An 11,010-nucleotide genomic window follows, 5' to 3' on the forward strand; every position below is an offset into this window, starting at 1 on the left:
CGCCTTCTTAAGGCTACCTGATCAGCCTTCTTTGTTCAAGACCCCCATTGTCAACAGATTCTTAAAGGGCATCACTCATATATTCCCTCCTGTTCCCTTTGTGATGCCCCAGTGGGACTTGAATCTTGTACTTACTTATCTAATGTGTGCTCCCTTTGAGCCGCTCCTTAACTGTCCTCTCCGTCTTCTTACCTTGAAGACTGCTTTCCTGGTTGCCATCACCTCTACCAGGATAGTGAGTGAGCTACAGGCTCTTTCTTCTACACCTCCTTTCCTCTCTGTTCATCCGGACAAGGTTGTGTTGCGGACAAGACCTTCATTCCTACCCAAGGTTGTCACGGCCTTCCACATTGGGCAGTCCATTACCTTGCCCACCTTCTTTCCGCCTCCGCATCCCTCGAAAGAGGAAGAAAGGCTCCACCGTCTGGACCCAAAACATGCACTCTCTTACTATCTGGATCGCACACGCCAGTTCCGGGTGGATGACCAACTCTTTGTTGGTTACGTGGGCGCTAAGAAGGGAAAGGCGGTGCACAAGCGGACCATCTCGCGGTGGATCATCTTGTGTATCCAGGCGTGTTACTCCTTGGCGAAGAAGGAACCCCCTGTGGGTCTACGGGCTCATTCTACTTGGGCCATGGCGACTGCAACTGCCCTGGGCCGAGGAGTACCCTTGCAAGATATTTGCCAGGCAGCTACGTGGGCCTCGCTGCACACGTTTGCGAGACATTATTGCCTGGACAGCCAAGTCTGGAGGGATGGCTTCTTTGGCCGTTCTGTCCTCCAGGACTTTCTGGTGTGATTATTGGTTCGCAGACCCACCACCGGGGTTGGTATTGCTGGGGTATCTATTCTAAGGTAAGGAATCTATCACTAACGTGTCTCTTTCAGATGCACAAGTTACTACTGTGTAACGATATATCTGTAAGATACATTAGTTAGTGACAGATTCCTTACCGACCCACCCATCCTCCCCGTTCTGCGAACCGATATCTAGGGTTTAGGTCATCCCCTTTCAGGGCCCTAGTTTCATGGCACCAGTGTTGGTTCTATCATGGCTCTGCGTATCTGGCGCGGAAAAGCTGTGTATCAGAACTGACGTCAGCATGCATGGGCGGTGTCTAAGTACTCCAACGACGTCATTCCGGCGCTAACGACGCGGACGACGGACGTGGAGCCGCGAACTACACCTGCCGGCGCACAGGGGTATTGCTACGCAAAATTTTCCGGATCCAGTCTAACGCCTGGGGATATTCTAAGGTAAGGAATCTATCACTAACGTGTCTCTTTCAGATCTTCTCCACACAAGTTAAAAAGCTTGTTGAGACTTGTTTCTGCACCTCGAAAGCACAGAGAAAGTTTCTTCCCTTTCTCCCAGGACCTGCTAAAGAAACAGTGGTCCGTGCCTTGATTTTTTCTCGCCTTGATTATGCTAATGCCCTCTATGTGGGCATTCCAGGCTACCTCTTAAAAAAATTGCAGGTAGTCCAAAACTCTGCTGCCAGACTTCTGCTAGGCTTGTCCAACAGGTGCAGTGTGTGTGTTTATTTGCGCTCCTTACACTGGCTTCCTGTCGAAGCCCAAATTCAGTTAAAAATGTTCTCAAACACCACAGGGCCCTCTATGGCAGGGGCCCCATTTACCTTCAGAAGAGATTTGCTTTTTATAATCTAGTGAGACAGTTGCGCTACACTTCTCAACTTCTGTTGCAGAGCCCCAGATTCAATTGACAAAGGCTTAGCGGGTGTTCACTTGTCAGGAACGCTGGTCTGGCCTGGAGTGCTTCGCCCTTGGCATTGCGGAGCATTCAGGATCACATGATCTTCAAGAAAAAGCAAAAAACGTTCCTCTTTTAGCTGTCCTTCCGGTACACTTTCCTTTACCTCTGCACGCGCCAGGACACTCTGCCAAGTAGCTGAGCGCGATATAAATGTATTTAATATAACATAACATAACATTGCAAGCACTCACCCTAGTCAACTGATCTGGGATTAATCCATCATAATTTTTTAGCTCAGTCCGCCACCCCAGTTCAGACATAGCCATATGCAAATCAGTCTGACCCCCCAGTTCAGACATGGACATATGCAAATCATTCTGACCCCCCAGTTCAGACATGGCCATATGCAAATCAGTCTGACCCTCCCACTTCAGAAATGGCCATATGCCAATCAGTAGTCTGATCCTCCCAGTTCAGACATGGCCATATGTAAATCAGTCTGACCCTTTTAGCCAAGATAGCTTGATTCAAGTGGCACAGTGAGCATGTCAGGGCATTTCTGGCGAACCTAGGGAGAGAAAGCAAAATACACACAATTGATAGGTATCTCACAGGGCAGTGGCTGGGATTCCATTCACCAGTAGGTGGTGGAAGAGTCTACTCCCCACTGGAATCTCTAACTCAGGAGGACTCATCATTTGAGGGACCATCCTCAAAGGCTACACTGGCAACCCCTGGAGTTGCACTAGGTGCCCTGTCTTGTTGCAGTTAAGGCACCAAGCCTGTTTGGAGTCCCAGTTCTTACCCTGGTACCCATTTTTGTTCTGTGAGGTGTCTCTGGGCCCACCCTCCTGGACAGGTTTTTGGGACTAACATGGGACTCATTTTCCAGGCAATGAAAGAAGAGTTCCACAATCTTGTTTTTTAGTGGAACTAGGAACTCTGTATCAGGTGTATGCCCACTCTCCACAGGAAGGGTTAGGTAGCCCCCCTTACACCGATAAATTCCGTAATAAGTGACGCCCCCTGACACCTGTGCAGATTTATCAACTGGGAATGGAAGAAGGACCAAGAAGAGCTGAAAACGCAAGGACTGTGGACAAGCCCCAGATTTGGTGCAAACCCCTGCCTGCCAGCTGCTGTTCTGACAATTGCAAAGACCCAACTAGTCCAGCAGCAGTGCATCCTCTTATAGCCTTGGAGGGCTGCCAGCACTTCACCAACTAGTCAGCATCTCCCTTGAAATGGAGGAGCCACTTACCTGCAGTCTGCAAGCTCCTACTACATCTGCCTGGTACACCGTTCTGCTGACCACAGGGTCCACCGAGGGAGCACCATACCAGAAGAAGGACTTTGCAGCTCCCAGAGGTCAGTTCCATCACCACAGTGGGTTTCAAGCCTCTAAACCCTCCAGGAACCCCCATTAGCACCAATACCATAGGCACTGGAGCCCTTGAAGCAGCAAAGGCTTGTTAAGTGTCCAGTGCGGACACCAACCCTGCCAAGACCGACCTACCGACGTGAAACATCAGCATCACTAAGGACAGAACAGAGAGTGACCCTGCTGTCCTGTTTACCCACATCACTAAGTCGACCCAAAGAAGTGAAAGCCTTCAACTTGAGCTGGAGGGAAAACACCTCTGCACCCAAGCACCACAGCCCAAGTCCGAGCCAATGGACAGTGCCCCCTTGATGTACAGTCCCGCAAGAGCCAAGCTCCCCATTTGGGTTCTGCCAGTCTGTGTCCCCAAGTCCCAAATTGCAGCCTTTTTCTTGTTATAGGTTTCTCCATAGATTTTAATGAGTAGCTTTTGAGGCTACCATCAAGACCAGCACCTCTGCACCTGGACACACTACGGCAAATACATTCAAACTGCTTGTGGTTCTTTGGTAGCTCCCCGCGACAACAACATAAATAAGAAAAATCCCTGCTGTAATCCTGAACATTTCCCACAAAAAACCCACTGGCACTGTTAAGGCACACCTGAGAAGGCTGAAGAGCGGGGAAATTCCTCGATCCGACGGATGCAGCGGCAAGAGGGACGACCAGAGTGACAAGCCCGCCGGCTCCAGGCCAAATCATAGACGGGATCCGCCCGGAGGCCCCAGCGCTCTGTCACATAGAAACTCCAACTTTGCAGAGAAATGAAGGACAGAGTTACTTCACAGGACTTTCTCAGAGGAGCGACTTCGAGAGAGGGCATAGCGAAGTGATAAGGTACCAGACATTGCACGAGAGTGGGGACTGGAGACGGGAAGGACCTTGGTGCTGTGGCCCTGGCCCACCCACTGCCCTCCTGCGCGGCCCTGTTGGCCCGAGGAGCAGAGAATGTGAATTTCCCCCCTGGCAGCAGAAAACAACTAGTGGAGAGATGTCCCTGACCGGGTGAGTTGTGCCGGGCTTGTTGTCCGGGGCCTCGAGACTCCCGGCGGGAGTTCAGTGGTCTCGGGGGCCTGCTGTAGGGATGCCAGTACTCGTGAACTGGACCGGGCGGCTGCGGAGCTCCTTCCCATAACAGAGGGGGCCCCCACCCCTTGAGGGAGCTGCAGAGGAGCGGCGGAGCCGACGCGGAGACCGGTTGGGTGGGGGTTCCCTCAGAAGATCCTGGGGTGGAGTCTGGGGCCCAGAGGAACTGAGCTAAGCATTCCTGCGATTTTTAGGAAATTGGGAAACGCGCAGGACTGCTACGCACGCTGCACAGAAGTCCACGGGTCAGAAATAAAGTAGGTAGAGATCCCAGGAGCGCAGTAAAAATGAAACAAGAGAGCTTCGCCCGACCACCGGCTAACCTAATGGAAGGCTGGGCATGAGAGCATAGCTCAACAATCCCACATCAACCAGTTGCCACGCAGGAGGAGAACTGTGAGGATCAGCCAGCCAAGACCTTCCATTATCTCCCCAATAACAGGGGACTGTAATGAAAAGCTGAGCACTCATCAGAAGCAGGAACACAAAATGCAAGTAAGCAAACACGGTGGACCAGTGCCTCAACATATGGAGAACTCCAGCCAGTGAGAATGAAAAAAACTGCTAGAGATACCCGGTGAATCCCTAGAGTGCGAGATTTTTACACGTGCGGAAGCAGTGGGGGAGGCTTGCTACAGAAGAGCTGCGGCGGCTTCCTTTGGACACACACAGTTACTTGCAGGCCTCTGATACTAATACCTACGTCACTGACTCAGACTAATCATGGTGAAAGACAAGAGCCCCAAGTCGCAAGCTAATAAAATAATTACCTACACCATGCCCCTCCCACAAGGTCAAGAGAATCAGACAGAGAGTGGAGCAGGAAGCGACAATGGAGAGCTTCAGAGCGGCAAGGAGCCCCCTTCTTTGCTAGAAGTATTACAAGCAATACAGCCAACACATGAAGATATGGTACACAGAATCGACGTGGTGGCCATAGAAATCAACCTGTTATGATGTGATATGAGGAAGGTGGCGAACCGGGTAACTACCACATAGGAAAATGCGTCCATACTCCAAATCCAGATTCGTACCCTCAGAGACAGTTATTGCACTCGAGAAAAGAGTTGTGAGCTTGGCCGAACAGGCAGAGTACTCCGAAGGGAGGTCTAGGAGGAATAATATCAGATTTGTGGGTTTTCCAGAGGGGGCCGAGGGCCCATTGGTCAAACTCTCCCTGGAAGACTGGACTCAGAACGAATTTGCCCCAAAAAGACTGCCTAAAGCACAAGTTACTACTTGTGTAATGATATATCTGTAAGAGACATTAGTTAGTGATAGATTCCTTACCTTAGAATATACCCAGGTGTCAGACTGGATCCGGAAAATTTTGCCTAGTAATACCCCTGCGCGCCGGCAGGCGTCATCCGTGGCTCCGCGTCCGTCGTCGGCATCGTTAGCGCCGGTATGACGTCGTCGGAGTACTTAGACGCCGCCCATGCGCGCTGACGTCAGTTCTGATACACAGCTTTTCCGCACCAGATACGCAGTGCCATGATAGAACCAACACTGGTGCCATGAAACTAGGGCCCTGAAAGGGGATGACCTTAACCCTAGATATCGGTTCGCAGAACAGGGAGGATAGGCGGGTCGGTAAGGAATCTATCACTAACTAATGTCTCTTACAGATATATCGTTACACAAGTAGTAACTTGTGCATCTGAAAGACACACGTTAGAGATAGATTCCTTACCTTAGAATAGATACCCCAGCAATACCAACCCCGGTGGTGGGTCTGCGAACCAATAATCACACCAGAAAGTCCTGGAGGACGGAACGGCCAAAGAAGCCATCCCTCCGGACTTGGCTGTCCTGGCAGTAAGGTCTAGCGAACGTGTGCAGCGAGGCCCACATAGCTGCCTGACAAATGTCTTGCAAGGGCACTCCTCGGCCCAGGGCAGTGGTAGTGGCCCGAGTGGAATGAGCCCTTAGTCCAACAGGGGGTTCCTTCTTAGCCAAGGAGTAACACGCCTGGATACACAAGATGATCCACCACGAGATGGTCCGCTTGTGCACTGCCTTTCCCTTCTTAGCGCCCACGTAACCAAGAAAGAGTTGGTCATCCACCCGGAACTGGCGTGTGCGATCCAGATAGTAAGAGTGTGAGTTATAAAGGGGTGGGCCCTTAGAACTTGTGGACCTGGGTCAGTAAATCAGTGCAAAGAAGGAGTGGTCCGAGTTACAAATCAATTAATTTACAGGTTATTCTGTATTACTCCATATAGACAAACACCACATGTTCATTTCACTGAATATAACTGAACAATTTAAAGGATGAAATATGCAATGTTCGAATTCGAATTGCATTTATTTTTGCGATCATTTACTTCTGTAGTTTGTTCAACATATTATGTCTCATATATCAACAACGTTAATTCAATGTAATTGTGAAATCATTAAATTTAAAGTGCTCTCAGTGAGTAAGGGAAGGGACGTGCAAAAGTTGTGAGGGTCTGGTTAAAGGTGGTGTGACATTAAGAACATCGCGTTAAAATCAGAAACGCCTTTACAATCAAGGTAGTATAAATGTTCCCAAATCACATCACACATAGGTTAAGTATATTCTTTTCTTTAAATCCTATGGTGTGTTAGGTTGGCGTAGTCTACGTTTCGACCCCCATGTACGCTTAAGGGTTATTCATGCCTCACACACAGGGACTGCTTTCCTCACTGCCAATAGTACCAGTGTAGATCATTCCTTGAATGAAAAAATAAACAAACTTGAACGCTTAGAAAAAAAGCTGGTAAGAACAAAGCTCCATGGACACCTTCTAACTAGTTACCTGCGATCAAACATCATTCCCACTGGACTCCAAGTCCGCAACGAGCCTGCCATATTCGTCGACAATCCCAAGTTTAAAGAAGGCTTCAGCTTCGTGGCAAATAACTGCTCCCGGCACTGGATGGTGCTGGGGGTGGAGACGGCTAAGGAACAGGTAGAGCAGCTAACGAAGGAGATTGACGACCTCAAAGCGGAAATAGCCAGCCATTCGGCCTTTGCAGATGCTAAAGGAACTTTGGAAAGATTAAAGAAAACTTTAAAAGACTTTGATGTGGAGACACAAACTAAGAAACTGGATAAACTAGCAACAGATATTCAATATTACGATAAGAAAAAAACCTACCCCTATCTACAGGCGGACTACCACAGGCAGGACACCCAGGGCCGTTTCTTCTATAGAGGCAGAGGAGGCTATGAGGAACACGTAGATTCACCAACTTCTCGGATTCCTCATCCAGCGGCGAAAGTGAAAATGAACAGTCCGGATCAGGTGGAAATTACCAACATCAAGACCAATGGTACCAACTGCCCCAACAACACATGAGCGGGCCACAATCACCTTTTTTAGGAGACACCCAGTGGAGACCGCCGAGAGGGAGAGGCAGAGGAGGTTCATGGAACAATCGCCCCAATCGGGGACAGAACCAGCAGAACTAGGATGGAGGGAGGCAACAGGGCCAGAATACCAAACAGGTCCGATTCCAACCAGAAGATCACGGGGAGAGGAGCACCAGGAGGAAGACTTACAGATGGTAGTCGGGGGGACCCCCAGGACAAAGCCCAGATCTAGTCTGATAATCAATCTATCAAGCCACACACTAACGTCTGAGGAAACTAGTGCACTTTGTAAAGGGTTATCCTTTGTACCCACATCCCAGCCTAACAGATTCAATATCCAAGCGGAACTCACCAGGTTCTTCAGAAAAATAAGATTAAAAAACTTTCATCAACCGCCATGACGGCTTTCACAAATTTACGACCCCCTTTAACATTCATGCCTACCATGGCATCAGTCTCTCATAAAATATTGACATATGAGAGCGTGGTACTGAGGGACATCCTAAAAAGATGTGAGAGAAGATCATATGTGAAGCACAACATCAGCGCTGGAGAACGGACAGCGTTGGACACGCTCAAGAACAACAAATCAGTGGTGATTAAACCGGCTGACAAAGGGGGATCTGTAGTTATGCTGGATGTGGAGGATTACAAGACCAAAATATACTCTCAATTAATAGATGGGGAAAGCTACAGACCGGTAGCACTAAACCCTACAAAGGAGATAAGGACGGAGATCCTAGCAATTACCAAGAAAGCACTAGAGATAGGATTCTTGACCAAGAAGGAGTTAGACTACCTGAACGTGGAACAACCCAGGGTACCAACTATATATGTACTACCCAAGGTACATAAAAACCCAGTCAAACCGCCAGGACGGCCCATTATATCTGGTTGCGGCTCCCTCCTAGAACCTCTCTGCAAGTATGTAGATGTATTCTTAAAACCATTAGCTGAAGCAACCCCTACTTATCTCATGGACACCATGCAAGTTATCAATTTAGTTGATCAGACCCCTTTTAATAAAAACAGTCAAATCCTGGTGACAATGGATATTGTCTCCCTATACACCAGTATCCCACAGAGACCGGCCTTGGAGTGTATGAAACGAGTTCTACAGAAGAGGGAACAACCGGCAGGGGTCCCAACTGAATTCATCATTGATCTACTTGAAATCGCAACGACCAAAAATTTCTTTGTTTTTCAGAATAAGTTCTATATTCAAAGCAAAGGAGTTGCAATGGGCGCTGCCTTCGCCCCGGATCTGGCGATCCTATTCATGTCTGAATATGAATATCATTGCATTCTATCACAAGACAACCCATACCGAAACATGATCTCCACCTGGTATCGGTATATAGACGACGTCCTCATGATATGGACAGGCGAGGAAAATGATCTACATGGCTTCATGGAATGGCTGAATGCCCAGTCGGATGACATCAAGTTCACAATGTACATGAATAGGGAGTCTATCGACTTCCTGGATATCAGAATAATAGAGATGGAAGGGAGTCTCTACACCACCCTTTTTAGAAAACCATTGGAAAGAAACTCCCTCTTAAGGTACACGAGCCATCACACAAGAGGACTACGAGATAACCTGCCCTTTGGCCAATTTCTCCGCATTCGGAGAAATTGCTCTCTGAAAGAGGACAATTTCAAAGAATCGGAAGACCTCATCAATCGCTTGATAGACAGGGGCTATCCTAAGCGGCTTGTGAAAAGATCCAGAAAAAGAGCATGGTTCCAAGACAGATCAACACTATTGGTGCCTAAGGTACGCCCAACATCCCATGATCGAATGATCTGTGTAACGACATATTGCACCAAAAGCAATGAAATAAGGAGAATTGTCAATAAACATTGGGGTTTGGTTGCGGACATTTTAGACCGCCCCGAGCCACCGATGCATGCTTTTAGAAAGGCAAAAAGTATAAGGGACCATGTTGTCTGATCATTGCTGGACACACCGCAGGCACCGACCATCCAAGGACTATGGAATCTACCAGAGGTGGTAGGCCATTTCAGATGCACAACGTGCAAAGCATGTCCAACATGTTGGGAAACGAAGCAAGTGATCCACAACAACCTTACTGTAGACCTCAAGTCTTTTATTAATTGCAACACCAGTGGAGTGATTTACGCCATTCTATGCCCAGGCGACCTGATGTACATTGGGCAAACCAAACAAAAAGTGAAAAACCGAATATTCCAACACTGCAGCAGTATTCGCTGCTCAACAGCAGGGGCACCACTTGTAGGTCCTTGTAGGTCCAGTGTAAGTCAAAAATTCAAAGTACTGTGCCAAAAACATAATATGATCTGTTTTGTTTAAATTACTGGTGTTATCTACATTATAAATGACAATGTATATTGTATCATATGATTTAATTAAATGTTTATATTGACACGGACCCATACCTCAGAGGTGTTTCTTTTGTTTTAGGAATATAAGTGGTATGCGTGGAGTGTGAAAGTACTAGTTTGGATGTGTTGTAGAGTGGTTTATGACCTGTTTTGTAAAATGTGTAAAAAGTTTGTATCTAGTTGTATATTTTGTATATATTCGTGATATGCACAAGAAATTCCTTTTGAAAAATATGAAAAACTTTTGAAAAATGATTTGAATAAATTAGTAACAAATGTTACATCAGACTGCTATGTTTTATTCATAACAGTTCTTTGGCTATTAGAAATTAAGTTAGTCCAGTACTGGCATTTGTATTGTTAGTTTAGTTTACACATCCACAACAAACACATTTAGTCGCCTGGACTATTGTTGCATCTCAATGGGGTTATCCTCGGAAGCGGGTGGGATTTCGTACATATCCCGATATTTATCAGATCACTCCCCCTTCCTGATGAGTTTAACAGAGGGACAGGGACGCCCAGCAATACCAATACGGCCCCTTACAGCGGAAGCACTGCATGACCCCTCGTTTGCGGCCGCTATGGCAGAGGCACTTACGCATTACTTTAGAGAAAATTGGGTAACAGCGTCTATAAGAGCACTGGAATGGGAGGCTATGGAGGTGGTGGTTAGGGGGATTGCTATCAAAACGTCAGATGTGGTCAGGCAACAATTGGAATGGGACATTCAAAAACAGGAACAGAAACTGGGTGCCCTGGAGTCAACCCTTCATGAAGACCCACAATCTTTAGAGGAATGGTGTGCAGCATGCAAAGCACTCCTGACCTCTTGGAGTAGGCTTGAAAAACACAAATATATAGTATATCGGCAATGCCTCCATATGGTAGGTGACAAGTCAGAGGCCCTATTAGCACGATTGATTAAGACAGAAACAACATCCCTCCCCATAATACAGAAGCAAGACAGAATTAGGAAAATGGTCTGCACCCAGGGAGCAATTATAGACGTACTGGCCAAACACGTGGCAAATGCATATTAGTCCAAGTCTAACACAAGCCCAGTAACAATACAATTATATCTGGAAGGTATAAACTGCCCCCAACTAGACC

This window comes from Lissotriton vulgaris, chromosome 3_1, assembly GCF_964263255.1.
Source record: "Lissotriton vulgaris chromosome 3_1, aLisVul1.2, whole genome shotgun sequence".
In the NCBI taxonomy this organism is placed as follows: Eukaryota; Metazoa; Chordata; class Amphibia; order Caudata; family Salamandridae; genus Lissotriton; species Lissotriton vulgaris.